Genomic DNA, 27157 nt, shown 5'->3' on the forward strand with positions numbered 1-27157 from the left:
ATGGTTCTATTTAATGTGATATCTGTTCCAAGTTATTGCTAGGTACATGAATACTGTTTGTGTGCTATCTCCCGTCATACTAAATTCTGGGATTGAATAAGATTTGACCAATTTTGGGTGCACCCTTTCACTTCCTTCCCACCTTCTAAAAGAAAACATGCTGCTTAAGCGAATTTGTGTCAAGATATGCCTTTGAAGAGGTTCTCAGCTTCACTATCCGCATCGTGCTGCATTCACTGAAACCTATTGCCGTGTATATTGTTCACCTTGAATGCCTAAGTGATAAAGCAATTTTACAGTGGCTCATCTACATAAAACTATTTCCTTCATAGTCAGAGTTCACATTCCCATAACTGCTAGGGATACATACTGTTTCAGATTTTTAAATGAGAGATTAAATAGCACAAGACTGCTGAATGACTCATTCCCCCACTTCAGTCAGTGAACAATGTCTGGTAGAATTGCTAAAGGAAGCTTTCTTCATGGCTTATTTTAGATCTTGGCTTTTTCCTACCACCGGTAGAGCTGAGACTGCAGCTCCACTGCAGAGATGTGCTGCCAAAATTCTGACAAGAGCCTACCTTAAATGTTCTGCATGAGTCAGTGATGCAAGCAACATACTCTGGCAAAAATTTATTCCCCTCCTCCTCCTTCCCCTGCCCCTGAAAAATCCATTAATTTCATCTTTTTCTCACTCCCATATCTATCACTTTCCCATCCCTGTGCTCTGGCCCAATATCCCTGGAACTACCATGCTACCCCTTCCTCATTACCTGTGACGCTGCCCTAGATAGCTCCCCCGTCCCCCTGGGAGTGGTTTCTTGCAGCACTAGGTGGGTTATGTTGCAGCTTTTGCTGACACACTGATGTCATCCTGTGGTTTCTAGCTCAGCGGTGGATAGTCACTGGAATGTGATGGGCTGGGGGTCGGGGTGGGAGGGTCACTTTTAAGGAATTGGGTCCCCTTTGTTTCTTGAGGTGGCCTGGCTTCCCTGATGGGTGGAAGTCTCCTGTAGCTTGCTTCGTAGCTGGAAGAAGCAGTCTACCCATGCTGCTGTGGGTGAGAACAGGACTTCAAGCTCTCTCCAAATAGCGCGTCTTCAGATGCTGGCCTGGCACTGGGCAGAGAAGCATTAGCCGGAATGTAACTGGACCATAATGGTTCAAGAGCTCCCACTGAGGGCAATAGTGACCTGGTTCCTGGTTCTCTCCTCCTCTTGCATGATGTTGGGAGTTGCAGAGAGTGTGGTGTGTTTCCTGTGTGCTGGTAGAAGAATACAAAAATGAATAATCGTTGCAGCAGCTGCCATGATAGTGGGGGTGGGGCCAGTGAGGAGGGGTGGGATATTGTCTTGGCTTCAGCCACTTCCTGTCCACGTGCTTCAGGGCAGCAATGGGACTAGAACTCAGATTTGCTATCTCTGAAAGCACTGACGCCTGTCACTTGAGATCCTCTCCCTCTCTCCCCAGTTCTATCAGCTTAGAGGATGCAGTACAGGTAGCTATCTGGGCAAAATTAATTCAATCCATGAAATGGCTGTGAAACATGTGTACACTAGGTGGTTCACCCTTTCTAGAGGGAGTTGTAGAGGTACAGAGAAATTAGGTACCTGGGGTAGAATCCTCTCCTCATTGAAATCAGTGGGCCAGCACTGTACCCTGATATTATTGTTAAAAGTATATGCACAATTATGTATGTAAAATGCATATCAAATGTTTTTTTAATGTATGCCCTCATTACTGGGATGGGACATGCAAATTGGATATTGGTCAAGCACCTATCCAGTTGTCATCTTAGAGAAGGTCAAAAATAACCATATTATATGTACAACTTTTAAGAATTATAAAGTGTAAGAATTATAAGAATTATAAAGGAATTTGAAAGTGGTTTAGTTTCTGTGCATCTTCTATAACAGTGAATACTTCAACTGAATTGCTAGCTTTGTAACTTACTACAGCAATACACTCCATCTGCTTCAGCAAAATGGCACTAGTGGGATTATTTTTCTTTTCAGCTGCCACTAAAGGCTGTAGTACATCAAACACAGGTGCTTTCTCTACACTGTATCAATGGATCATATACTTAAAGTACAGACTTAAAATTGGCAAACAGTAGCAATGACCCGTTCTAGGCTACAAGGCTCCTTTGGGCTAGATAACCTATCAGTGGATATATAAAGAATTAGCCAAGACTGGGAAGCATGATTATAATATACTTTCTATAAAATGGATTTTTAATGCTTTACATGCAGGAAGAGCTCCATATTTTGGCTCTTTATATCTTTAAAAGTATAGATTATAAATAGCTTTTTGAAGCTTTTACTTTAAATGAAAGGGCACAGAATGTCTCTAAACAAAGGTTTCAGAGTAGCAGCCATGTTAGTCTGTATTCGCAAAAAGAAAAGGAGGACTTGTGGCACCTTAGAGACTAACCAATTTATTTGAGCATAAGCTTTCGTGAGCTACAGCTCACTTCATCGGATGCATACTGTGGAAAGTGTAGAAGATCTTTTGTGTAATATACACTTTCCACAGTATGCATCCGATGAAGTGAGCTGTAGCTCACAAAAGCTTATGCTCAAATAAATTGGTTAGTCTCTAAGGTGCCACAAGTACTCCTTTTCTTTTTTCTCTAAACAAAGTACATTTTGAGACCTTTCTTTTTTCTTTGCAGATATGTAATCTGAAGATCAGATTACTTTTAAAGTGTCAAAACAGTTTGGACTTTGTTCTCCATGTACTTCATTTCAGCATTAACAAACAAAAATCCAATCCCCGATCTTAAAATAGGGGTTTACAATGCAATGGATTACCAAAGTTTACAGTATATGCAGTACATGCATAATCTCTGCATATGTACAAAGAAAATGGAAATGGCAATCTTTACTCTACCTTAGTGACCAAACCATGTCTCTCCCAGCGAGCTGCTTCCTCAAGTTTGTTCCTGTATTTGCTTTTATTACTCCTTTTGCTTCACCTGAACTTTCTCATAAGTAGATCATAGGCACGTAGGGCTGGAAGGGACCTCGAAGTTGTCAAATGTATTCCCTGCACTGAGGCAGGCATAAGTAAACCTAGACCATTCTAGACAGGTATTTGTCCAACCTGTTCTTTAAAACCTCCAATGGATTTTTGAGGATTCCCAAACATCCTTTAGAGGCCTATTCCAGAGCTTTTCCCTACCCTCATAGTTAGATGAGATATTTGGAAAATAAATCTCCCTTGCTGCAGATTAAGCTCATTACTTCTTGTCCTACCTTTAGTGATCATGGAGAACAATTGATCACTCTCCTCTTTATAACAGCCCTTACCATATTTGACGAAGTTTTCAGGTCCCCCCCCCACCATCGTCTTTTTTCAAGACTAAACATACCTAGGTTTCTAACCTTTCATCATAGGTCAGCATAACAGGGTATGCTCCCTCACCCTGGATTTCTTTTCAAGTCTCACTCTTATGTACATTCACCACAGTGCACTTCATTTGCAATGTCTTATGCAGCTTCATGCCCCATCACCTTAAAGCTTTCCCCAAACTTCAATGTACTCCCTAGTCGCAGGGTGAGATGAGAGGTCCAATCTCTGAGATCCTGGACTGCTTTGCCCTTCCTGTCAGCCTCCTCCCCCCCCACTTCTTGTCTCCCTTTTAACTGTCCTCAGCACCGGAGCGGAATCTCCTTGCTAATTGGTTAATCGTGCAATCCTAATCAGTTACCTCCCCAATTTTGCCTCTGGGGGGAAGCTTACAGAATGGTGAGTCAGCTTTAGGCTATTCCCGCCCTGTCAGGTTTTTATTTATTTATTTATTTTTGTTCTCTGGACTCTCTCTCCAATTTGTCCACCTGTCCTAAAGTGGGGTACCCAGATTGGGCACAGTGCTCTGGTTGAGGGCTTATCATTAGCAAGTGGTAGGACCGTTACCCCCCATGACTAACATGTGACATGCATGTTACCCTGCGGAACAGTAGCCTTTTTTTACAGCAGCATCACATTAATTACGTTCAAGTTGTGCCCCACTATAACCCCCCAAGCCCTTGCCAGCGGTACTACCACGAGCCAATTTATTCTCTGTTTTGCAGCTGCGCATTTGTTTTTCTCTTCATAAGTGTAGTGCTTTCCACTTGTCTTGATTGAATTTCATTCTGTTGAATTTAGACTAGTTTTCCAATTTGTCAGTCATTTTGAATTCTGATCCTGTAAACCCCTCCCAAGTCGGTGTCATCTGCAAAATTTATAACCATACTCTCCACTCCATTATCCAAGTCCATTAATGAAAATATTGAATAGTACCAGATCCAGGACGGATCGTTTGGGACCCTACTAGATATGTCTTTCCGTGTTTGACAGCAAACCACTGATACCTATTCTTTAAGTATGATCTTTCAATCAGTTGTGGACCAACTTTATAGTAACTTCCTTTACACTGCATGTCTGTAGTTTGTTTATGAGACTGTCATGTGGGACTGTGTCAAAAGCCTTCCTAATATCAAGATATATTGCATTGCTGCTTTCCCACTAACTAATTGGCCAGTAACCCTATCAAAGAAGGAAATTAGATTGGTTTAGCATGGTTTATTCTTGACAAATCCATGCTGGCGATTCCTTATAATCCTATTGTCCTCTAGGTGCTTACAAATTTTGTTGTTTTATAGTTTGTTCCAATAGCCTTCTAAGTTACAAAGTTAGGCTGAGTGGTCTATAATTTCCTGGATTGTCTTCATCCTCCTTTTTAAAGATAGGTAGTATGTTTGCCCTTTTCTAGCCCTCTGGGATCTCACTCATACTCCATGAGTTCCTGAAGATAATTGCTTCATCTTGTTCCATAAGAACCTTAGAGTGAATTTCATCAGACCCCACTAACTGTACATTTTCTTTAACCGATCATTTCTCTGTTTTGGCTTGCGTGCCTTCCCCCATTGTTGAGTATCTTTTCAGTCAAGTTTGATGCAAAATAAACATTAAACACTGCAGCCTTCTTGATGTCATCAGTTATTAGCTCTCTTTCCCTGCTAAGTACAGGACCTACTTTTCTTTGTCTTTGTCTTGTTCCAAATGTATTTAAAGAACCTCTTATTTCCTCTGTCCTTTGCTAGGCGAAATTCATTTTGTCCTTCGCTTTTGATATTGTCCCTGTCTGGTTGTGGTATTCATTTGTAGTTCTCAGTTTTGTAGGATTCCTTTCTGATTTTTCAGGTCCTTGAAGAGCTCCTTATGGATCTATATTGGCTTCTTGCTATTCTTCCTATATTTCCTTCAGATTGGGATAGTTTTGCGATTGTGTCTTTAATATTGTCACTTTGAGAAACTGCCCTCTTAAATTTCTTTATCACTTTCATTTTCTTCCCATGAGACCTTACCTACCAGTTCTGAGTTGGCTGAAATTTGCTTTTTTGAAGTCCATTATCCTTATTCTTATTCTTCTTATTCTTATTCTTGTATAAGTAGGGGCATAGCGAGCAGATTGAGGGACGTGATCGTTCCCCTCTACTCGACATTGGTGAGGCCTCATCTGGAGTACTGTGTCCAGTTTTGGGTCCCACACTTCAAGAAGGATGTGGATAAATTGGAGAGAGTTGGCTGAGGGAGCTGGGATTGTTTAGCCTGCAGAAGAGAAGAATGAGGGGGGATTTGATAGCTGCTTTCAACTACCTGAAAGGGGGTTCCAAAGAGGATGGCTCTAGACTGTTCTCAATGGTAGCAGATGACAGAACGAGGAGTAATGGTCTCAAGTTGCAGTGGGGGAGGTTTAGATTGGATATTCGGAAAAACTTTTTCACTAAGAGGGTGGTGAAACACTGGAATGCGTTACCTAGGGAGGTGGTGGAATCTCCTTCCTTAGAGGTTTTTAAGGTCAGGCTTGACAAAGCCCTGGCTGGGATGATTTAACTGGGAATTGGTCCTGCTTTGAGCAGGGGGTTGGACTAGATGACCTTCTGGGGTCCCTTCCAACCCTGATATTCTATGATTCTATTCTGCTGCTCTCACTCCTTCCCTTCCTTCGGAACTTGAAATCATCATCATTGCATGATCGCTTTCAGCCAAATTAGCTTCCATCTTCATCTTTAAAAGAAATTCCTCCAAGTTAGTCAGAATCAAATTTAAAATGGCTCCACCTTCCCCCCGGCCCCTGTGACTTCCTCCACTTTCTCAAACAAAGAGTTGTCCTCAATACATTCCAAGAACTTGTTGGAAATTTTGTGTCTTGCCATATCTGTTTTCCAACAGATGTCTGGGCAGTTAATATTGCCTATTATTACCCAGCAACATTACTACTACTAAATGGCACAAGTAAAGTCCAGGAAAAAATTGCAAATATTAAAGATCTTGAGCTAATTTCACCAAAAAAAACCACTGTTCTGGTGAACATCGTGGGAAGTGTATGCTAACAATCTCTTGCTTGTTATTAAATAGTATAAATGTAGCGTACAGAGGAATAATGTCATCTTAAATACTCGATTTTTTTTACAATTGCACAAGGCTTTAACATTTAAATAGATAGTTTTACACTTACCCAGGGTATATAAGTTAGTAATTATCTGCAAACGCTTATTAAAAGCTTTCTTGCCTCCCCAGTAGCCATCCCATAATTTCTTACTTCATCTGCCTAACCTATGACATTTGTGTTATGGTGCAGAATGGCAGCCTTTTTTTTTTTTTTTTTTTTTTTTTACAACAGCATCACGTTAATTACATTCAAGTTGTGACCCACTATAACCCCCAGATCCTTTCCAGCAATACTACCTCATCAAGGTCATAATTTGTTGGAAACTACTGCTGACTTGATTGGCTAATTGTAATTGTACCCAGAATGATTCACTCTGTAATTATGAATCAGCCAGAACCCAAATAAAGCTATATCCAGTTAAGAATCATAGAATCATAGAATATCAGGGTTGGAAGGGAGCCCTGAAGGTCATCTAGTCCAACCCCCTGCTCGAAGCAGGACCAATTCCCAGTTAAATCATCCCAGCCAGGGCTTTGTCAAGCCTGACCTTAAAAACCTCTAAGGAAGGAGATTCTACCACCTCCCTAGGTAACGCATTCCAGTGTTTCACCACCCTCTTAGTGAAAAAGTTTTTCCGAATATCCAATCTAAACCTCCCCCACTGCAACTTGAGACCATTACTCCTCGTTCTGTCATCTGCTACCATTGAGAACAGTCTAGAGCCATCCTCTTTGGAACCCCCTTTCAGGTAGTTGAAAGCAGCTATCAAATCCCCCCTCATTCTTCTCTTCTGCAGGCTAAACAATCCCAGCTCCCTCAGCCTCTCCTCATAACTCATGTGTTCCAGTCCCCTAATCATTTTTGTTGCCCTTCGCTGGACTCTCTCCAATTTATCCACATCCTTCTTGTAGTGTGGGGCCCAAAACTGGACACAGTACTCCAGATGAGGCCTCACCAATGTCGAATAGAGGGGAACGATCACGTCCCTCGATCTGCTTGCTATGCCCCTACTTATACATCCCAAAATGCCATTGGCCTTCTTGGCAACAAGGGCACACTGCTGACTCATATCCAGCTTCTCGTCCACTGTCACCCCTAGGTCCTTTTCCGCAGAACTGCTGCCTAGCCATTCGGTCCCTAGTCTGTAGCGGTGCATTGGATTCTTCCATCCTAAGTGCAGGACTCTGCTCTTATCCTTATTGAACCTCATCAGATTTCTTTTGGCCCAATCCTCCAATTTGTCTAGGTCCTTCTGTATCCTATCCCTCCCCTCCAGCGTATCTACCACTCCTCCCAGTTTAGTATCATCTGCAAATTTGCTGAGAGTGCAATCCACACCATCCTCCAGATCATTTATGAAGATATTGAACAAAACCGGCCCCAGGACCGACCCTTGTTAGCAGCCGGTATCAAGTGGAATGCCCCTAGACACGGAGCCATTGATCACTACCCGTTGAGCCCGACAATCTAGCCAGCTTTCTACCCACCTTATAGTGCATTCATCCAGCCCATACTTCCTTAACTTGCTGACAAGAATACTGTGGGAGACCGTGTCAAAAGCTTTGCTAAAGTCAAGAAACAATACATCCACTGCTTTCCCTTCATCCACAGAACCAGTAATCTCATCATAAAAGGCGATTAGATTAGTCAGGCATGACCTTCCCTTGGTGATTCCATGCTGGCTGTTCCTGATCACCTTCCTCTCATGCAAGTGCTTCAGGATTGATTCTTTGAGGACCTGCTCCATGATTTTTCCAGGGACTGAGGTGAGGCTGAATGGCCTGTAGTTCCCAGGATCATCCTCCTTCCCTTTTTTAAAGATTGGCACTACATTAGCCTTTTTCCAGTCATCCGGGACTTCCCCGGTTCGCCACGAGTTTTCAAAGATAATGGCCAATGGCTCTGCAATCACAGCCGCCAATTCCTTCAGGACTCTCGGGTGCAACTCGTCCGGCCCCTTGGACTTGTGCACATCCAGCTTTCTAAATAGTCCCTAACCACCTCTATCTCCACAGAGGGCTGGCCATCTCTTCCCCATTTTGTGATGCCCAGCGCAGCAGTCTGGGAGCTGACCTTGTTAGTGAAGACAGAGGCAAAAAAAGCATTGAGTACATTAGCTTTTTCCACATCCTCCGTCACTAAGACGACAGTTCATCCTACTTCAAGAATGAGGTTTAAGGGTAACATTTTCAAAACAGCTTAAGTGTTTAAGGTGCTTGGGGCCCAGATCCTCAAAGGAATTTTGGTGCCTAACTCTTATTGACTTTCAATGAGACTTAAGTTCCTAAAGGCCAAATCTTTAATGGCATGTAGGTACCAAAAGTTGCAGATGGGAAATGGATGGGAATTAGCTAACTAGGTGCTTAGTGTGATTTTTTCAAAAGTGCTTATTTGCATCTTTATGCTTCTAAATCTTTTAAAAATCTGGCCCTAGGTACCTAAATCACTTATAAGAATCAGAACTAAGCTTTTAAAACTTTATCCTAAATGTTTAAGTGCCCAATTATGCCGTCTACATTCAGGGAGAACTCCATGGGTGCACAAAGATTCTCTGTTAATAAGCCATTCTGATGAAGCTTTTCCAGCACAGCTAGAGTACGCAAATGATCACTTTCAAGTGTTTACAAGCTCCAGGGACTTGATACTCCTAGCTGAAGCACATAACATTTAAATATTTCTGTATTCTTTCTCCTTCTCTGTATCACACACACTGTAGTTGCGGTCCTGGCACTTTTTATTATACATACTGTGACAGGGCAAGGCCAGATAGCTGTAGAAAAGTAGTGGGAGATAGATATCTATTCGTTCCAGGCTAAACAGATCCCTGGTACCAGGATAAGTGAAATGGCAGCTGCTCCAGGTCAATTAAAGCACCTGGGAAAATAAGAACTTTCCAGAAGGCAGGGAGAAGGCTAGGTTGATTGGGACACCTGAAGCCAATCAGGGGCTGGCTGAAACTAGTTAAAAGCCTCCAGTTAGTCAGGTGGGTGTGCATGTCAGGAGCTGTGGGAGGGAGTTGTGCTGTTGGAGAGACTGAGTAGTACACACCATATCAGGCACAAGGAAGGAGGCCCTGAGGTAAGGGTGAAGTGGAGCTTCAGGAAGTGAGGGCTGCTGTGGGGGAAGTAGCCCAGGGAATTGTACATGTCCTGTTTCTAAAAGATCAGCTACTATAGCTGATACTATGAGGGTCCCTGGGCTGGAGCCTGGAATAGAGGGTGGGCCCGGGCTCCCCCCCCCCTTTTGCCCCCTGATTAATCACTGAGACTGGGAGACAACAGAGACTGTGCAAGGAAGGATAACTTCTCCTCACCTCCCTTGCTGGCTTATGATGAAAATGGCTCAGTAGACTGTGACCCTTGTCTCTAGAGAAAGAAGGATTACGTGGAGGGTCGCAGTGAGCCTCTGAGGCTAGTGAAATTCGCTACGGAGACAAGGACAAAGCTTTGTCACAATACATACACATTTTGTCATAGTAAAAGCACCACAGTGTCACATCACAATGAATGGTAGACAAAACACAGAAGCATTGTCCAGCAATCTTCCTTCACGTTGTCCAGTCTTCACACAGCCTTGAAAAATGCAGTATACTGAATCCTATCCAGTCAGCCACATCAGTGAACGACACTCGCTGCAGGTGCCCCTGCCCCTGCTGGCCATCCTTGCAACACTTACTTCAGCAGTCTTCCTCCACTCATCTGACCCATGTGTCCTACAAACTCAAGTTTTCTTCACCAGATTGTTTTGATATCAGGTATCTCTCCAGACATGCTGTAAATTTGGGCCACTACAGCCTCATTAGTTGTGTGTGGAGTATAGCTAAGGCACAGCAATCACACATAACATTTAATTTGTAGGCAGAGAGCCTCAATGTTTTCTCCTTAACATCCAGTCTCAGTGTGGCCAAATGCACCCCTGTATTCACACCCAACATATCATTGTCATAATCTTTGTACAAAATATACCTTGTAAGGTATTAGTTAAAAACTAATAAGTTGTAGGTCAATAATATCATACTGAAATGTATGTATAGGAAGATGCTGAAGACAAGAGAGTGCAATTTCATTTTACACTTCTTGATAAAACCTTTGCTTCTCAAAATGGGACAGAGTATTTCCAGAGCAGCAGTTGCAAGATGAGTTCTAAATCCTGATGAACATTCCTTGTAGTCCTACTACCCAGACATTTTAAGTGCTCAACAAATTCCAGTGCCTCCTCAGATTTGGGTAGGAATATCTTCATCTTTTCAACACACCTAGAGGTTACCCTGGTCTGTCTCTTTCTGCACAATCTGTAGGCCTAACTTCTCTGCTTCCACACTATTGTTTTTAGCAATTTTGCACGTCCTTTTGTGAGAATCCAATCAGCTGAGGATCACTGATGAAGCACAGATTAACTTTTCATCCTCCAGGAGATACACCCTCCTGTAAGGTTTCAGAGTAACAGCCGTGTTAGTCTGTATTCGCAAAAAGAAAAGGAGGACTTGTGGCACCTTAGAGACTAACCAATTTATTAGAGCATAAGCTTTCGTGAGCTACAGCTCACTTCCTCAGATGCATATCGTGGAAACTGCAGCAGGCTTTATATATACACAGAGAATATGAAACAATACCTATTCCCACCCCACTGTCCTGCTGGTAATAGCTTATCTAAAGTGATTTCCAGCACAAATCCAGGTTTTCTCACCCTCCACCCCCCCACACAAATTCACTCTCCTGCTGGTGATAGCCCATCCAAAGTGACAACTCTTTACACAATGTGCATGACAATCAAGCTGGGCTATTTCCTGCATAAATCCAGGTTCTCACATCCCCCCCACCCCCATACACACACAAACTCACTCTCCTGCTGGTAATAGCTCATCCAAACTGACCACTCTTCAAGTTAAAATCCAAGTTAAACCCCAGATGTTCTTGAAGAGTGGTCAGTTTGGATGAGCTATTACCAGCAGGAGAGTGAGTTTGTGTGTGTATGGGGGTGGGGGGGATGTGAGAACCTGGATTTATGCAGGAAATAGCCCAGCTTGATTGTCATGCACATTGTGTAAAGAGTTGTCACTTTGGATGGGCTATCACCAGCAGGAGAGTGAATTTGTGTGGGGGGGTGGAGGGTGAGAAAACCTGGATTTGTGCTGGAAATCACTTTAGATAAGCTATTACCAGCAGGACAGTGGGGTGGGAATAGGTATTGTTTCATATTCTCTGTATATATATAAAGCCTGCTGCAGTTTCCACGATATGCATCTGAGGAAGTGAGCTGTAGCTCACGAAAGCTTATGCTCTAATAAATTGGTTAGTCTCTAAGGTGCCACAAGTCCTCCTTTTCTTTTTACCCTCCTGTAAATTTCTGTTCTTAAGATTTCTTCAAGATCACAGTTGAAGTTGGTTGGTGATAGCAAGTTGTCCTGTGTTGCACTATCCTCAAGTCAAACCAACTACTCTGATCATGCCCCACAAATGTTGAAGCCATCATACTTCCACAGATATTTTGTATCAGGCTTATTACACTTCACTAACTCTGAGCAGCCACACGGGTGCCCAAAGAGGTTTGTCATATGCTATCAACTGCCTTAATGAAATCAAACATGGACCACCTTCTATCATCCTCCAGCACAGTTCCTGCAGATCGAATATTTGCTTCAATGTACTACTTTTGAGCCTAAACCAGCCTTGTTCTTCAGCCATGAAGTTCTCTACCTTGGTTGCAATTCTCTTCAGCATGATGCACAGCAGTATTTTGCTAGGATGTGTCAATAAGCTTGTATTCTAACTTCTACAAACTGCCAAATCCTCATGATTCCTATATATATATATATATATATGAGGGGACTGTATCCAAGCCTTGGGACACCTTCCACAATACCAAATTATGTTGACAAGCTTATGGCATACCTGGGTGAGTACCACTCCTCCACTTTTAATTTAGTTTTGTTAGTATGTCATCCATCCCAGGGGCATCATTTTTTTTCAGAGTCTGTGCTGGTTCCTCAACTTCAATTGTAGGAGGAGGTTCATAAGGATAAATCAAGCTGCTTGCATAAACATCCTCTACTTATTTCATTTTCAACTTAGAATTTGTGTCACTCATAATACCTGTTTCCAAGCAATACCTACCCCAAGTGTTGGGTGAAATTATATTTTTCCTGCTAGAGAAACCTCTTGAGACATGAGGGTTTGGTAGACCTTCCTAATGGCATTTGCCCCAAAAGAGTCCTGTATACTGTTGTTCAGGCCAATCTTCTTTTGCCACTTTAATCAGTGCATTCAGATCGTATGGGAATATTTCACTCTTGCAGTTTCATCAGTCTTTCTCTGTGCTCCTAAGTCCCTCATTGAGTTGTGTGATTAGTCTTCTCGTGATCCAAGATTTCTTTAAGATCTGTGTTTCCCCAGGAGTTTATCTGCACTCTCTGTATAGTGCAGCAGGAGATGTTTTCAGTCTGATCAATGCTACTTGTGCAGAGGTCCATGGTTTGCAGCTTTTGTTCAATTTTCGTCTTGAATTCCACTTGGGTTTCATGGGCTTTCAGTTTGTCACCACTCTAATGGACTCTGAAGATGCTTGCTAAATTTTCTTGCTTCACAGTTTGGGCGGCGTTGCTTCTAAGTTATGATTGGATCCTATGTTGGCTTTTTTGAAGATTTGACTGGCATCACATTGGAACCCCATCTCTTTGAAACGGTCATGATGAGGACATTCTGATTCAGCAAATCCAGTGATGTTCAAGTCCATCACCATGCTGGTTTGTGCTTAAACAAAGCATTTAATACTAAGTTGTTTGCAGTCACAAACTGCATGAGTTGCAGTCCTCTGCTGTTTGTCTTGCTATACCCAAACTTCCCAATATAGCTGAACCATTTTGGATAACTCCCAGGAGCAGCACATGCATTGTAGTCAATAGGTACAAGAAGGGAGATATGTCTCTGGTAAGCAGCTACTAACTCCTCCTCAATGTCACTGTAGAATTTTTCAACCTCTTAATCATCACAGTTGCTAGTATGGCCATAACTTTAGAAAACAGTTCCATTAAAAGGATGAGCTGCCAATCTGAGGGTCATCAACCTGCTGCTGACTGATTTGTAGGCCATTGTGTTGGGGCTGATCTGGTTTTTGATCAGCAGCACATCCCTGTGCTGTCTTATCCTGTCACCACTCCAGATCAGCATGTTTCCTTCCTCAGCAATCGTCATTCCATTCCCAGTCCATATGGACTCTCGCAAACCAATCACATCCTCTATATACAAGGAGATTTCATTTTGTACTAGCTGGAGGTAACCTGCTTTCATTTTACAAACATTCCACGTGCCGATGGAGAAAACTTGTTTTGACCAGTTTAATTTGCTTGGAATCCAGGCACCCCTTCTCAAATGCACTGCTAGAATTACCCAATAAAAATGTATTGATTTCCCTGAACAGGGCAGCAAATTTGTCCACATCTGTGCTGAAGTGTTGCTATATCATCGTCCGTGATTATGGACAATAATGGTCAGTAGTGTCCATCTCCCCTTGAACATCCACTGTTTTTTTTGTCCATCCTGAGTGGCATGGCACCCTGCTTTGTTAGGAGTTCCTTCTCCTAGGTGGGCTGTCTACCAAGACTGAAGAGGATAGCCTTCCCTGAGCATCTGGTTTCTTTATAAGAAACCAGTACTCACCTTTCATCAGCAAGGAAGTATATGCTCTAGAATGGTGGCCAAAGCAAGAAGAGGCATACAAATATTTAGCATATCTGGCACATAAATACCTTGCAATGCTGGCTACTCCACTTTCTGGTGACATTATAAATAAGAAGAGGGCAGCATTATCTCCTGTAAATGTGAACAGACTTGTTTGTCTTAGTGATTGGCTAAACAAGAAGTAGCACTGAATGGACTTGTAGGCTCTGAAGCTTCACATTGTTTTGTTTTTGAGTGCAGTTATGTAACAAAAAAAATCTACATGTGTAAGCTGTACTTTCACAGCAAAGAGATTGCACTACAGTACTTTTGTATGAGGTGAATTGAAAAATACTGTTTATCATTTTTATAGTACAAATATTTGTAATCCATAATATACCCTTTGATTTCAGTTATAACACAATACAATATATATGAAAATGTAGATAAACATCTGAAATATTTAATAAATTTCAATTGCTATTCTGTTGCTTAACAGTGCGATTAAAACTGATTGTGATTTTTTTTAATCACAATTAATTGTTTGAGTTAATCACGTGAGTTAACTGCAATTAATCAACAGCCATAAAAGGAATATATGAAGACAGGAATTTGATCCAGAAACTCTCATTCATATCACTTCCTGAGTCCTATTTTTGAACTTGTCGGCAATGAATGGAGATGAGGAATATTTGGCTCTGCTTCTGACGTTGTAGATAATAAAGAATTTCTGTTGTCACCTCTGTCTAAGCACAAGATTGGAGTTTATTGGGGTGTCTATCCAAGACTTGCCCTTGTTTGGATTACGTGATTTATCCCATTGTAGCTATATTGTTTGTTTTTTATGTCTCTTGTAAAATATATTTCTTTTCACACTATAGACCATGCTATATTATCTTAATAGCCTATGTATGAATTTCTCTGGTACTGAAAGAACTTTAAGGGTCGGATCCTCAAGTGCTGTAAATCACTTGAGCTCCAGTGAGACCAGTGGAGCTAGGCTAATTTACAGAACCTGAGGCCTTCAGCTTCTAACCTCATGATTCACTACATACCATAATAACTTTAAAATTAAATCTGCAAACATCATGGTAAATCAATATAACTCCATTAACAATAGTCCAACTATTGAGTAAACCAGCTCACGGAATAAATTACTGCAGAGAGTGATGACAGAAAACCTTGAACATACCTATTAATGTAACAAAACAAAAAATGCTGCCATTGTCTGTTTAGTTACATGCATCTCTGATGTTGGAGGTCATGGCAATGTCGTTGCTCGGATGCTATGATGGTTTGCTATTCATGATATATATAAAAATGCTATAATAACCAATACCCACTTTTATCTTTTTCCAACAACAAAGGTATCAGCTATCTCTTTACAGCTGATTATTCAGTCATGCTCTTCAAATTCACTGATTTTGTGTTCCTCATATGTGGTACTGTATTGTATGATTAAGTAGACATAGTGGCAATGTGATAGATTTCCCAGTTACCTCCTTTCTGTGAGATAAAGCTGGACCATTTTGCTTTAATCAAGTTTTTTTTATTTTTGTTTCATAAATTTACACAGTTAAGCATAAGACCATATCCTAATATGGCAGCATTTTATATCAAATATTTTTACTGCTTCCAGACAACACAATCATGGCAGTGAGACCCAAATGACCTCTCCCTCTCGACTACAGGGAGAAATCAATCTAAGCTACGCAATTTGAGTTACGTGAATAGCATAACTCAAGTTGACGTAGCAAAGATCTACTTACTGCGGGGTCCACGCTCTGTGATGTTGATCCGGTGGAGTACAGGAGTCAACGGGAGAGCGATCCGCAGTTGATTTAGCGGGTCTTCACTAGACCCGCTAAATCTACTGCCGATGCATCGATCGCCATGTATCGATCCCCCGGTAAGTGTACACAAGCCCTTAGATCCACTCGTCTATCTCCTTGATGCAGGATTGTGATCTACAATATTTTCGAATGTCTTGTTTACTTTAATTCTGAATGCCCTAAGCCATAGGGATTCTAGGACTTCTCTGAGGGAGGTTATTCTACCACTTAAAGCCGCACCCACGCTTACTTGCTGGGTGAGGCCATGAAATGACAGGGAGAGGGAGGAGGCTGGACAGCCTTATGGTTCAGATGAATGTCAATGAAATTTTTCCCTCCGTGTTTCTCCAAGAGGGGGAAAAGGGAAGTCTCTTTTCATGGAGGAGGGTGGGTGAAGTATTTTCCATAGAGGTTCTTTATAAAATAACTTCCTATTAAGAAGTACAGTAGAAAATGCTGTGCTATCTTGTAACTGCACTCCTAAAAGTTGCTCCTTAATTCCTTTCCAGCTTCTTCTATAGATAATTAAATACATTTTAAAACAGATTCACAAATTCTTGATTTTTTTTAATATCCTACACCTTGGGCAAAGTTAATCATTTAATTTTCATTCACTGTTTTTTTTCTTAGAAATTTTGTCAATGTTTTAAATGACAGATCATTTTTAATTCTTTTGCTATTAACTTTACTCCTATTAATCAAGAAAAAAGACTTTGGGCCCTAATGAAGATGTAATAGGTAATTTTGAATAAATTTAATTCTTCTTGTGATCACCATGAGTGGCATTATTAATTATAGAGGTATCTACAGTTACACATATTTACCAACTCTTTTAAACTAAGCCATGGCTTTTGTTTAACCAGAGGGTCCTTTGTGATTCCCATGTAACCCCATTGAAGTAAAACGGTTGGAGATGGGGTTATTGAATAAATAATTTTTGAGAGCTCTTGTCAGCACTTGGTAAAAATTGTCAATGAGGGAATCCATGGTAGTGGCTTTGAATGCTAGTGTTACACTCTCAGACCTGCAGTTTCAGATTAGAGTATTTGATTAAAGTTTGTGCTAGAAACAGCCTGCACCTCAGTTTGTACAAGCCCCCCTCCTGCAGAGCTTTCCTAGAGCACCATACTGTGCTGCAGGAACACCTTTTACCTGACCTATGATGTTCTGACCTTTCAGTAGACCGAGTACTGGAAAACGCAGTCCCGGCCTTCCATCCAGTACCGGGTAAAATGGACATTTTACACAAAGGAAGCAGGCCCCACTTACACTAGTGTACACATTTCAATTTTTGAGTGGTACATTAGGACCTACCGTCTGTTTTTGGCCTTAAGAATTTGCAACTGAACAAAAGGAAGCAAATCCAGAGCTAGCCTTTACTGCTTTATAAGGTACATATTATCTGAAAGACGTTTATAAATACATTTTCCTTTACTTTGTTGATAATCCTTACGGTTAAGGGTATTTTTGAGTTAAATATTTTAGGGGACATTCATGCCTGGTGTCACTGTATTGAAAGCCATGGGATGAATTTGGCTCTTTTGCTCTCTGGCCAAATTATAAATACAATACTTGAGTCAGGGAAACGCATTTAACTTTCCAAAAATAGGAATGGCTGACACTTCATATAATGAAAATCCACAGCAATCAGGACAAGGTTCCATTAAAGGACAGACTTTAAATGCACAAAGCTTTGTGATGTTGTCACAAGGTGGCAGCATAACCTCCAGTTCTTTAAAACATATTGGGCTTCATTCTTTATTGAAACGGCCCTTTCCCCTGCTGCTATCAACCATAATGCAGTCCCTTATTGATACCCTTAATATCTTGTTAAATGTGTTTGTAATCCATTAATAGAAGTGAATGCTAAAAATCAACAAGCTCCATGCCTCAGGAATCCAAATGGACAGAAAGCTTTTTATTTTCTACAAAGCCTAATACATGAGTTCATTGATCAAACTAAAGCTGTAGCTGTGCTACGGTGACACAGTGGGCTGTTTCTGTGATAAATGGCCGTTAAAGTTCTATAACTAGGAATACCAACCATTATCCCCCACCCATTAATATTTGCCAACTGCCATAAAGTTGACTAACAGTTCTGGACAACCTGGGGGTTGAGTTTTTATGAACTACACAGAAGGGGATGTATGGCATGTGGCTGCTCTGGTAATTGTCTTCTCTCTCAGTATCAAGTTCATTTGGGTCTCATGTGAACAGACAGTTCATTTCTCTCTATCAAGGTTGCTTCCATCTACATTTAGTTTGTAGTCAAATTTGCTGTAGCAATGCAGAAGTGGCAGGCAGCTTTATAAATGACACAAGAGAAATTGCAGAGTACTCACTCATCAGACTCTGTTCCATATTTTATTCATTATGTGATTGAGCTATGCCAGTTAGTCCTTTGCCTTTCCCAGGGTTGAAATAATAGCATTCTTTTTCCCTCTGAATTGCTACTGAGTATTGAACATGTTTAGATTTGATTAAAAATCTAGACGTTAACAACTGATTTAAGAAGAGCTATTTCTCTTCCAGAGCTTGTTTCTGCAAGGTGCTGAGCACTTGCAACCCTGATCAAGCAAAACCCTGAAGCATGTGAGCTGTTCTGTTGTGCTTGTTTTATAGGATGACTCAAATTCCTGGTTAAACACATACTTTGCTGGACCAGGGTTTAGAATGCTCAGAGCCTAGAAGGATTGAGCCCCACAGGATATTCTTTATCTACATAGCCATATATGCAAAAAAGCACTGCTTTAGGTAACTGTCCCAAAAGTTACATGAAAACAATCAAGCAAAAGTCCATTCCCTAGTGAGGTGAGGACACATTTAAAGACACAGTCCCTTCTCCAATGGATGTCCCACAGAAATTCAAATAAGACCTAACGTGCGCATCCTAGACAAAAACGGGAGCGGGGGAGCAGGCCTGGGAGGACCAAGTTGACAGTAAGATGACCTCGTGGCTACTCAGGGAAGTAGGTGCCCATCTTGGCCCAGATTTCCCACTCCTAAAGTTGTCAGTCTCCAGGCAACCACCAAGATCTTGGTGCATTCAGTGTGAAGCCAAGGTAATTGTTCAGAGGCTCTGTGACCGCATTCACTCTTTTATCCTCGTGGCTTTGGTGCCTCCCCCTCCCACTCCTTCACCTAGTTCCTGTATTGCCTGTCTAATAATGTCTGCTGGGCATGAGTATTTCTCCAAAGCCCTACCTCTGCCTGCTCACTCCTTCCCTGCACCAGCCCACCCTGTATACATCCCTTCTAGGCCTGCATAGCATTTAACTCCCAGAATGCATTGTATGGGATCTGGGGAAGATGGGAGTGACACTTCTGTAGAGGTTGCTGAGCCCCAATTCCACACTTGGAGGGTCACGTCCATAGACAAATCGGGTGGTGGTGGTGCTCTGACTTCTGGCATGCTGATAAGAAGAATATAAATATATGGGCAGACAAAGAAAATGGGATTCAATACCAGCTGATGCATCAAAATAAGTGAATTTATATTCCAATTGCTATGCACAAAGAACCCAAAACTTGATTTCCAGTTAAGTTTACTGTGATATCAGTGAGAAAAATCTTTTGCTTGTGATCTGAGCAAACTCCTAGACTCAGTTAAGGTGGACGGCCTCCAGGATGCTATTTTTACACTTTTTTTTTTCAGAGTATTACTGTACTTTAGCTCTCAGGATGCAAAATTAAATGAATGATGAATAGATTAAGGGATTTTCCACCACCTATTGAACTATTATAAACAGCAGATATTGGACATTGTTCTAGACTGGAATGCTTAAGGCTCTCTCTATTTATTTGGGTTTTCTGAGAGATGTAGCAAATCAAATTTCTAGTGAATTTACTGAAAAAGAAATGCTCCATCCCCGCCCCCCCCGCCCCAACTTGACTGTCCCAAGAGAAGGACAACTTAATTGTAGAGAGAAAATGATTTCTCAGATGTCAACTCAATACAATATATTAATAGTACTCGACCAAGAGAAAACACTAGCAGAGAACATAGACTATCAGACCATACAGCAGACCATACTTCCTCTTTTTCACACTATGGGAATTTTGGCATGTCATTTGTGGTGGGGGTGGGGAGACGGAAGGTAGAATGATCCAGGAAATATCAATGCTTTATTTATGACCACATCAGATTAACTTTTTTGTGCATGAATTGACTTTTGATTACAGTAGAGAAACCTAGATCTGATTTTTTTAAAAGTAATGGGCAAAAATGGTTGTGTAAATGTTTGAGAAATTACTGTAGTTGAACATGCAAGTGGCATAATTGCACATGCAAGTGAATGATTATTTTCACACTATCCAAGTTGTGCATGCAATTATTGTAATTGTCTATGTCAGTTAGGCATGCAATTGTGTGTGTGTATTTATATATATATATATATATATATATTTAAATCGGGGCATACGAGTCTATTTATTGTGTGAGAGAGAGCATGTCATTCTATTTTTTGTGGCTGCTGTTCATACTTCCCATATTGTATCTACACTGTTAGCAGTAAAAATCAGAGGCTTCTCATAACAACCACGGCGGTGAAAATGTTACATCTGAACTATAGTGTATTTTACTTCATAGGGGAAAATAAACACTTACTAAATCGTGATACAACCCTAATTTGAACTCTAATAGTTTCAAAATGGTCTACAATATGAACAACATTTTATCAGGTACTAATACTTTGCAAAGGGATCTCATCAAGCATTTTTTTAAACACGTCTGTTACTAACAATAACATTGTAGGGCTAATAATATCTTTTCACCATGTATTTGTTCAAATTTCTTGGCAAAGTCATCACATTAGAGCATCAAGAGATATGGTCCAGGGTCAAATATAATACCCATTCATGTATGTTAGCGTGTCGTCCACAGTATTTTGAAACCACAAGAGCTATAATATTTTGTGTTACAGACTATTTAAAAATTCAGTATGCTTCTGTTGTATGTGTTTAGATGATTCACTCAATTTCTAATAGTGGGATAATAGCTCTTTTTTTTTTTACAGTGTTACCAGTGGAAGCCATTAGCATTGTGTTTCAATATTATCAGTGTTTCAGAGGGATTTGTGGAGCTGGACTAAAGAAAAATGACACTGGTGTGTTTAATTTATTATTTTTAGTACTTCAGAGCAGGAGTACTTATAAAGACCTATACCACCTAATCAGAGGGGAATTTTAGAATTGATGTAGCAAATAAAATGCTAGATGGGAATATCATTGTTATTAAAATGCACCAACACTATTAAAATGCAATAAATATATTTAGCCTCTCAACTGTGCGCTTACAACTCCACCTAATGTTTGAAGAGGCCAAGCAGGTCACTCATTTACATGACAAATAGAAGATCTCCTACCAAGAACAGAAATGTGTAGTTTTAGATGACAGAATTGCCATGGAAACTGAAAGTAAATCAAAAACTAAATGGGGCTGTGAATATCTGGTCTGCAGCATTAAGCTCATGGTGCTTCAAAATGGAAATTCAGAGGAATCATGCAACTGCTTATCCACCGCTGGAGATGGAGACGCAGTAGGAGCAGTCTAACTTCAACTGGATGTGAGGTTCTCAACAGCATATTTCTCTATCTGTCCAGCTGCTTTAGTGTACCTCAGGCTGTCTGCTTAGCTTATGTGTTTGTGTTGTCCCAGTTTAGCCAGTTTATATGTGCAGTTGTGGGTTTATTCATGGACACCAAGCCATGTGACTCTTGTGCTAGCCTTTGAGAATGTAGTCCTAGACACTTTACTGGTGGGGTTATGTTGTTTTGTGTTGTGTTGGGACAAAGTGTTGATAATGGGGACATCAAATACTTGGAGAGAATCTCTCTCTCAAATTAACTCTTTGTTGTCAGACATGTTTTTCCAAGTCCTCCTTCCCTACAGTTCAAGTTTCATTAAAATTCTAGACCAAGATTTTCAAAAGTAGGAATAAAAAGTTAGGCTGTTAAATAAATTATTCAATTTTCAAAATGCTGAATAATCGCTCAGTAGCCTCTGACTTCCATGGATGCCATTTTCTACATTCAAAACAATAAAATAGTATCGATTAAGTAGTTGATTCTCCAAAGATATATGCATGTGCCCCACTTTATGCATTGTGCACCAGATTAAGCACATGCCTCAGTCTTTGAAGAATTGGAACCCAGTTAGGGAACTAAAAAAGGGAATCCCTAAATCCTATTTTCATCAGTCCCCAAATCCTCGTTACTGTTGAAAATTCCAACCTCAATATCTTGGTGAAGACCTAGGATAAAATTTTCAGTGATGTCCACTAATTTTGGGTGCATAGGCACTGACTCTGTGGTTGCGCTGGGTCTGAAGCACCCATGGGAAAAAAAAGGGTGCTCAGGAGCCCGGCCGATCAGCTCCTTCCCCTTCCTGCAGTGTCTTCTGCCCATTGATAATCAGCCACTCAGCAGTGTGTGGAAGGTTCTGAAGCGGCAGGAGGAGCCAGGGAAGGTGTGGGGGAGATGGTGGCACATGGTGGGAGGCAGAAGGGGTGGAGAAGGGAAGAGGCAGAGCGAGGGTCGGGGCTTAGGGGAAGGGGTGGAGTGGGGGAGGAGCCTGGGACAGAACAGGAATCTAGCACCCCCGGGAACTCAGGAAGTTGGCGTCTATGTTTGGGTGCCTCAGACTTTGGGTGTTGCATGATTGTAAAAGTAAATCTGTTACCTGCTGCAGGGAATCACGCCTAATTATAAAACCTTTTTGCATGTTCTCATGCAATCTGTTAAAAATTTATATGAAATTTTCTGACTGAGAGTATTCTGTATATTTAAATAAATTCAGTATTTAAAATACAAGGGCACAACCCTGTACTCAAGTCAGTGGCAGAGAATCAGTTGACTTCAGAACTCCAAAAGTTCTATTCTTTCTTTTTCTTTTTCTTTTTTTTTTTTAAATCCAGATTTATGAACCAGACCCTGGATAGAAGTCATGCCCTAAATAGTAGAGAATGGTGTTCTCTTGAGGCTTCTGGTCTAATTTTGTAAAAAAATATACTGTTTATTGAGTTAAGAATGGTGTAAAAAAACAAAACAAAAAAACAACTTCAGCTTTATTCCCCTGTGAGATCCAAAGCATACAAATAAAGTGCTTCATTACAGGCTTCTCTTTTTGCCTCCCTTCTTATTAAGCAAAAGTAACATGCTAGCTGTACTGCACACTCTCATTAACGAAGCGTTGGATTCCCCTGTGGTCCCTGTGCTATTCATCACTCTTACCTTGTGCTTTCAAACCTGAATGTATTGTATGATGGGATTGACAGTAAAAACTGCAATCCAGTTTTGTAGGGTGGGTCTAGTGAACAATAGGCAAAATTCTGTGAACCTTCCTTTCTAGTATTTTGCTATTTTATAATATCTATTGTACATATAATTTATAATTCTCTCCCTTTCTCTCAGGGTTAATTATTGGTTTCTTGCCAAAGTATCTGACCTTCTATCCTTTGGTTACAAGTGGTTCCCTTTATATTCTGCACAGAAATGTCACCAAGATTTAATCCATTCTCCAAATGCTATCCTGTCAATTCTAGCTGTAAATCCAGCAGCAAGGTCACTTTCCACCTTGGGGGCTGAATGCTGCTTTCAGATCAGTGCATGTCGGGGAGGGCAGGATCAAGCTCTCTCTTTCCAATGTCTGAAGGGCAAATAAGTGGTGCTTCTCCCTGACTATGTACAATACTGTGGTACAGAAACATCAATTTTCATATATCTTGAAAAGGAGCCAGAGGCTATAGAAGTCAGGCCCTTCAAAAAAAGCTTGTTAGGTTAAGAGAACTTAAAGTATTCTCTGGCCTAAAGGAAAACTAATTTAAAATCTGCAGGTCAGATCCTCAGCTGGTGTAAATAGATGTAGCTCCACCGAAGTCTGTAAGACTCAACAGATTTGTACCAGTTGAACATCCAGTCCTTTATTTAAAATATTTAAGGTTGGGAGTCCCAGTAAGGTTAAATACATTTCCAGCAGCATCCTGGGCAGACAAAGGAAGCAAGAAAAGTAAATACTTGTTTATACATTCATGACAGGACAAATAATTTGTGAGCTATTTTTTATTTTATTTTTATTTTTGATGGTGTTGGGTAACCTGTGGTTTGCTGTGCATTCTGGGTTCCTGTCTGTGCCTGATCCACAGGTGATCTGAGTCTGCTGTAGCTCTCAACCATGAGGCTGATTCCTTTAGCTTATGTCTTAGAGACTTCTGTTCTCGGCTCAGGATGTCTCAAGTCTGAATGCACGTGATGGCAAGGAAGATGGTTGTTACATTTGCTCTTTTGGGAGCGGAGGAAGAGAGAGGACAGTTTCTATCCTATAATATACCCCTTGAATCTTAGTGAATTTCCCTGGGTCTGATGGGGGTCTTTGCACAGATTTATCCAGAGCCTTCAATGTACTTTGAAACCATACCAAGGCAATCCATTAGACCAATATAAGATGTCTAATGTAGACATCCAATTATTCTAATGATAAAGGGACTTCAATAAACTGTCTTTGCTATGTTGCTTGTGATGCACTACACTGCCAGCCTGGAAAGTTTGGGAAAAGCCTGAACTTGTATATGGTGAACTCAAATGGTGATAAGACCACTCACTGAGGGACCTCTTGGGCTAGTCAGCAATAAATAGTGCCTGATTCTCCTTTGCCCTACATCTTGCATAGTCGTTGACACCAGTATAAAGTATGTACAAAATGCTACCAAGTCAGAAAGATAGAATTCTATGCCCACTCTTCAGGGGTGTAAATGCCATGCAGATGCAGGGCAACTGAGAATAAAGCTTTTACTTTTGTTACAATTGCCTTAAGTGACTTCCTTTAACTATATTTGTGTATTAAGTGCATTAAAATTAGAGTTTAACTAGCATTTTAAAATGTTTTTATTTCAGCTCATAGTCCTCACCGCTCCTGATTGGAGTATTATTTGGACATCGTATCCAATAGTCCATTACAGAGGTAGGGCTTGCACTGAAACCAAAAGACCTCTTCAGCAGAAAAGTATAGGGAGAAAGGGTAGGGGGAGGAAAAGGCCTCGATTGTTCTCTCTAGAATTTTCATCTTGACTGAACTCCTTTCTCTATTTTACATTATATGAAAACAATAGCTTATTTTATCATATTTGGAACACCACCTAAAAAAGTAATAAGTAAGGCTCAATTTGCATCATTTTATTTTGCTGAAAATAAGATTGTAACCTTGACTTTTTTGAAGCTGTGCTTCTATTAGCAACCTAACCATTAATTCAGAAACCATGTTGCTTTCAAGCATATTAATCCTGTTGTTTATATATCTAGATACATGGTGATGCATAACAGTCTAAATGAACTTGGCAGTTTTGAATTACGGTATTAGTCTGGCAAATGATTTACATTTATCACCTCCACCTCACTTGATTCTAACAGCAGGAAACATGGAGTACTCTTGAGGTCTCTTCATATACTGCCGGAAATATAGGCAATTTATTTAATGAGTTTTAAGTAGCATGTGTCATTTGGCTGTTTAGTGCTCACCTACAAAGAATTTCCTTATTAGTATTTTGCTGGTTTCTTGGTAGATACAGTGACTAAATAAAAAATACAAGAGGCTTCCAAAATTAAGTCTATGTTACACTGTCAAATGGAAAAGCCTGTCAGATGTTATGGAAATATTTTTCTTTCCATTGCTTTCCAGACTGATTTCGTTCCTCACATACCTGAAGCCACATACAATTATTATAGTTACTACAATAGGACAAGCACAAACAAACAAAAAAAAAACCCAAACCAAAAAACCATACCCTAAGAATTTTGGAAATGATATAAACCATCATACTACAAGGCTAAAACTATTGGAATAGGAGGAACATAGGAATTGCTACACTACATGTAACACAAAGTCCATTGTGCCCACTATCCTGTCTTCAGCCGTGGTCAGCACCAGATGCTCCTGAGGAAGGAGTAAGAATCGTGCAGTAGGGGGATTTGGGATAATCTACTTCCCCACATTATGCTTCACCCTGGTCTCTGGTAGTTAAAGATTGGTGTAAACCCTAAAGCGTGAGGTATAAGATAATTTCCAAAAATGTTCTTAGCATTTATTATGACAACTCTGGATATTCTTGATATCCATATAAATGTCCAATTCCTATTTTTCAATCTTGCTAAGTCTTGGTCTCAACAATTTGCTGTGACAAAAAGTTCCACAGACTAATTACAAATTATGTTGAAAAAGTATTTCATTTTATCAGTTTTGAATCTCCCACCTTGTAAGTAACTTTCCCTGAGGACAGATTATTCCATTATTTCATTCTGCAGGATTTCTTACACCTTTCTCTGACACATGTGGTACTGGCCACTCTCGGTGGCAGGATACTGGACTACATGGACTGGACTTCAGGTCTGATGTATTTGGGCAATTCCTGTGCTTCCAAAACAATACAATAATGAAAACAAAGGTGCACTGAATTACAGAGATTCATCGCCACTGCTTCTCCCTGGGGTTTTCCGCTGTATGTTCTGATGAAAGCTGAATAAGAGGAAGCCCCTGGGGTCAGGGACTGTCTTTTTGATCTGTGTGCATAAAGCACGTAACATAGTGAGGTCCTGGTCCATGGCTATGGGTCTGAGGCACTTCAATAATACAAATAACAAATAATAATGAGCATAGCCCAACCATCGTAGTCCAGATTGGCCACTCCAATTTTGTGGGCTGCACTAACCAGTTCTGGGTTTTCCATGTAGAGTGAGCATTGAGCCAAATGGAGGTGGTAACTTGGGTCTTATTGACAAGCTGATACAATGCAGAGAGAATTGAGCTCTGAGAGCTTACTTTTGCTCTCGTTTATTTGGCGCTGCAACTGGAATGATTCCAGTATCCTCTAGTGTAACTGAGACCAGAATCTGACTCTTAATTGTCTTTGTTTAAAAGTATATTATGAAATGTGGACTGCATCCTCAGCTCACATACATCATTGCAATTGCTTTGACTTCAGTTGAGCTATAGTAGCAGTTTACACCAGCTGAGGACCTGGCCCAATATATATACTCTGAAGAGTCCCTTCTCAAGCTTTAAGTTTCACATTGTGCCTTTTATTCTGTTTGGCCTTAGAGGATTTCATATTTGTGTGAGTGCAGCAGTAGCCATCTGTGAGTCATGCATGCATCACAATTTTTGAGCTGAAGGGGAGGCAAGAAAGTTACAAATTCCTCAATGTGTTAATGCCAAGGTATTGATTGTTTCTCTGTCGGAC

The sequence above is a fragment of the Lepidochelys olivacea genome (assembly GCF_965140295.1).
Source record: "Lepidochelys olivacea isolate rLepOli2 genome assembly, chromosome: 7".
Classification (NCBI taxonomy): domain Eukaryota; kingdom Metazoa; phylum Chordata; order Testudines; family Cheloniidae; genus Lepidochelys; species Lepidochelys olivacea.